The following is a 5,255-nucleotide window of genomic DNA, read 5'->3' as shown; positions in this document are numbered from 1 at the left end:
TACTTCTATAGGATGAGATTGGAAATAAGGTCTGAGTTTTCTAGCAGATACGACCACTGCTAAAGCTAATTTCTCCATCATGGTATATCTCGTTTCTGGACTAGTAAGAGATTTACTTATTTAGAAAATTGGTTTTTGCTCACCTCGGTCCTCTCGAAGTAAAACCCCACTTACGGAATGGTTAGAAACTGAAATGTAGAGATAAAGTTTCTCATCTAATTCAGGTTTTGAGAGAATCGGCGGTGTTGTCAGATAAGTTTTGAGCTGACCAAATGCTGCTTTGCATTGATCATCCCACCGAAATTTTTTGTTCCCTTTCAAAATTTGATAAAAGGGGAGACATCTATCGGTAGACTTCGATATGAAGTGATTTAATGCAGCAATTCTGCCTGTCAATCGTTGGACCTCCTTTATGTTTCTTGGCGAAGGGCATAGTAAGGAAAGCGTTAATCTGATTAGGATTAGCTTTTATCCCACTTTCCGTGACTATGTACCCCATGAATTCTCCGGAAGGCACGCCAAAGGAACATTTAGCGGGATTTAATTTTATTCCGAACTCGTTCAGAATTTTGAAACATTGCTCGAGATGTGTGATGTGCTCGGATTTCTTAAGAGATTTTACAAGCATATCATCAATATATACTTCCATCGTTTTGCCCGAATGTTCTGAAAACATTTTGTTACCTAAACGTTGGTATGTTGCACCGGCATTTTTTAGACCAAATGGCATAACTTTGTAACAATAGATTCCTCTATCTGTTATGAAGGATGTTTTCTCTTCATCTTCGGGATTCATCATGATCTGATTATATCCAGAGAATGCATCCATAAAAGTTAAGAGTTCGTTTCCGGTTGTTGACTCAACGAGCCAATCGATATGTGGGAGAGGAAAGCTATCTTTTGGGCAAGCTTTGTTAATGTCGGTGAAATCGACACATACTCTCCATTTTCTGTTTTTCTTTTTGACCACCACGGGGTTTGCTAACCAGTCCGGATATCTCACTTCTCTAATGGAACCAATTTTCAAAAGCTTATCGACTTCGTCATTGACTGCTTGAGCTCAGTCTGGACCAAGTTTTCTTCTTTTTTGCTTTATTGGTTTAAAACTGGGATCGACGTTTAAATCATGGGTAATGATACTTTTGTCGATTCCAGGCATATCTTTCGCCGACCAGGCAAAAGTATGTTTATTTTCTTTTAGAAATGTTACCAACTGATCTTTGATTTCTGAATCTAAAGTAGTACCGATTTTTACTTTTCGATCTGGAAATTCGGAATCAATTTCAATTTATGTGGTAACTTCACTTGAACTGAGACCACTTGGGTAACGCGAAGTGATTTCTTGCTTAGCGTTTATCATTAATTGCTATTTAAGCTTTAAACGATGTCCCATGAGGTAGCAAGATCGCGACGTTTCCTGATCTCCACGAATGGTTCTGATTCCTGCAGGAGTTGGAAATTTCACACACTGGTGATAAGTTGAAGGTATAGCCCTCATTTGATAAATCCACGGAGTTCCGAGAATTATGTTGTAAGCGGCCGGACGGTCGAAAACAATAAATTCTACAATTTTAGGAACCCCTGCGGCGAGCACTGGTAGTTTTATGTTCCCCAAGGACATAGATGTGTCACTCGTGAAAGCTACTAATGGTGCCGGTGGACCGATAATGTCAGCCTTACTGATTCCCATTCTTTGCAAAGTGCTTAGAAATATGAGATCTACCGAGCTTCAAGTATCAATTAGACACCTAGTTACTTCGAAGTTCGCAACATCTAAAGTTATCACAAGAGCATCGTCATGAGGTCCTGTTAATCCTTGAGTGTCCGAATTGTCGAAAGAGATAGAAGGTGTTTGTTCATTTGACTGGAAACCCACAGCGGTTTGAATTGCTGCTGATTTCTTGTGCCTTTTGATTGATCTGATCGAATCTCGGCACAGTTTGGATCCTCCCATTATAACATCGATCCTTTTCTTAGGAGTGTTCGGAGTTCCGGCCCCATTGGGCTTGTGTTTCTTTTCAAGAGGATTGGACGCTTCGGAATCTTCTTTTTCTTTATGATAAGATTCCACAAACTCTTCGATATTGAAGTTAGCGAGCTCTCCAGCTGCCCACAGTTTGGTGAGGTGCTTTTTGAGTACGCTGCAATCTTTGGTGGAATGCCCATTTACTCTATGAATATCGCAATAGGCACTCTCATCTCTAGCCCAGGTTTTAGAAGAATTGTATCTTCCTTTGTTTGGGGAGGGTTTTCCTACGGCATTAGTAGCAGGATTAACTCCGAACCGTTTTTGATCTTTTGGTTCGAATTTTTTAGTTGGATTTCCAACAACCAATTTTGCTGGCCGATGCTTTTTGGCGAGGCTAAGCTTTTCTTCTTCTGCCTCCATCCAATTAGTAGCTCTGAATAAAGCATCTTGGATAGTGCTCGGACGATTGACGATGATCTCTTCCCGAAATTGGGATTCATGCCAAAGTCTGTTCCTTAAAGCAGAAAGGGCAGCAGCGTGTGATACCCCAGGAATTTTGGCTATCACTTCTTTGAATTTAGCGATATACTTGCGAAGTGGTTCGTTCTGACCTTGGGTTAAATTCCATAGATCTGCATCAGAGGTTGCCTTTTCCATAAACATGGAATACTGTTTTAGGAATGCGGAGGACAATTCCTTAAAACTATCAATAGATTCAGGCTCCAACTGAGTGAACCATAATAAAGCCGATCCTGATAGATTCTCAGAGAATATTTTGCAATATCCGGCATCTTCCTCTTCTGGTTCTAGATCAATTCTGCCAGCAGTGATCTGAAAAGCAGCGAGGTGATTTTTAGGATCACCTTTACCATCGTAAATTGGTAATTTGACCTTTCGAGAATCTTTGTTCTGAAGGTTCGAGATTCTCGAAGTGAAGGGTGTTCGTCGAGTTTCTTTGATTACTCGATCGATATCAGGTGCCGAACAGGTCACCTGATGAAACTTTGACTTCATCTCATCAAGGTCTTGACGAACTTTGACAAAATCATCGGAAAGGATGACATCAGGTTCTTCCATAAGGAGTCCTTCGTCAATAGCAGGATTGCCCTGATTTGGGGATTCCATCCCCGGTTGGATTGGACCCATCTCCTACGGTTGTCTGATTCCTAGTATTAGCAGGACGACCCGTAGGAGGAGTTTGAGTGCTCCCGGATCTGTTTAGTGTGGGAGTTTGGAATAGCCTGCGCTGATACGCTGTCGTTTGTGCTGAGGACAAATTATCTAAACGGCTTGAAACAACGTTCTGCGCGTTTGACAAATTTGTTTGAGTATTTTGAACACTCGTTAAAGTTTGCTCGATTGAGTTTAACCTTTCACCAAAAGTGGCGTTGGCACTAGCGAGTGTACTCATCTGATTTGTCAGATCGGTGGTTGACTGAGTAAGCAAGACAATTGCATTGCTCAAAGCTTGCTGATCAGCCATAGTTTCTTGGTTTGAAAAAGAGAGATTTTGAGATCAAAGAGTTTTGCGGTAACTCCCCACAGGCGTCGCCAAAATGTGGATGTAGGATTCACACTCGATTGTCTTTAAGTATTTTTGTGGAGAAAAACTCTAAAATCAACAAATGAAAATATGGAATTGAAAAGGGAAGTAACCAAGAAACTAAATAAAGCGAAAGAACTTGGAAAGAATAAAATAGTAAAAAGCCTTGCAAAATTATAAAAGAAAAAGTATGTTGTATTGCTTGATCGTAAGAGGAAAAAGTTGTTCTCTTCAAACACACGCGTTTGAGGTTGTTTTTATAGAGAAAACATGATTAATGCGGTCATTTACTGCTCATAATTGCATTGATCCCCATTAATCATATAGGTTACAATTTGACCGAAACGGCTTGAATTTGAACTATCTTGGGCTTCACGTGGATCTTCCGAACCCTTTTTTGTTGACTCCGAACTCTTGCGTCTTGACGCTGCCGTGAACCTCGAGCAATATTCTCCTCGCTTCGGAAGGTTCGAGATTCTCGAAGTGAAGGGTGTTCGTCGAGATTCTCGAGCGAACACTGTACTGGTAAAGATCGAGCTCTTTAATAAACTGAATCGAACTTCCGACAGGTCAAACTCGATTCTCGCAATGAAACATCTAGAAATCCAAGAGGATTATTATGTAATAATGACGTGGACAGATCCAAGTGGATCCTACCGAAGATGTGTGGGATCCGACCCCAAAATCGATCACATCCTCCTTCTGGAAGTGAGGCTTGTGATCGAGTATATAGGTCATTTTTGTGCCTTTTTACTACTTTCTGCATCAATCACTAGGACTGTTAGAAAAACAACCAAATTCTGCTTGGCTTGACTTAGTGATTTTTGATCATATCTCATTTGTTTGCATCACACCTGATTGGATTGATAACCTTAAGTACTGCAATGACATGATATTGCTTTAGGAATTGAGAACTAGACTAAAATCTTACTATCACCGAGTAGAAAGGCAAAATATGAAACGTAGTGATCAGATTACCAACGTTCTTGTCGATGATTTTCTCAAGTTTTTGTGCTAGTAAAGGGTCTTCTCCGTGCCGTAGATTGTTTCCTTCCCGCCAAATAGAGTGGACTGCGATTTGAAAGCCATATCTCAAAAGCAAGAGCGTGTTCTAATCCCAATCCGTAGCCTTAATGATCCCTTTCATGAGCTTTTCCAAAATTTTAGGAAGTGGATATTAAGGAAGTGTTTGACACGATGTGCTTGGATTTTGTTTTGAAGTTGTTAGAATCACTGGACTTTTCACCACTTTTCTGCATCATGAGTGCATCTCTTCCCCTAGATTCTATGTTGTTGTTAATGGTAAGCTTGCATTCAGTTGGCCCGTCAATGAGGATGTGCTATCTCACTTCGAGTGTCCTTTCTATATGCAGTTGCTAGAAAAACCTGTGATGGTTCATGTACTCTTTGTTTTGGCTCTTATGCTAGTTTCTTTTCGTTTATTTCTCGTTATTTGTTGAATCACATTATTGGCACTTGATTAACTAATTTGAGCTTTGTGGCTTCGACTTTATTGACACAACTAATTTACTCGTTCATTTTACAAAGAGTTAGACTTAATTGTTTTTACCATTTTTGTTGACCTACATTTAAAGTTCACGGTAATTAATACACTTGTTTTAGTTATCCTGTTTTTTACTAGGCTAAATTATTAAGTTCAGAGGTGTGTATCATCGTCTTGTGTTAGGATTTGGTATGTGTACACTTTTGTTGATACTTGATCTTTTCAACACAATCAACACA

This window comes from Arabidopsis lyrata, assembly GCF_000004255.2.
Source record: "Arabidopsis lyrata subsp. lyrata unplaced genomic scaffold ARALYscaffold_1, whole genome shotgun sequence".
Lineage (NCBI taxonomy): Eukaryota > Viridiplantae > Streptophyta > Magnoliopsida > Brassicales > Brassicaceae > Arabidopsis > Arabidopsis lyrata.
Note: the sequence above shows the minus strand (reverse complement) of the source record.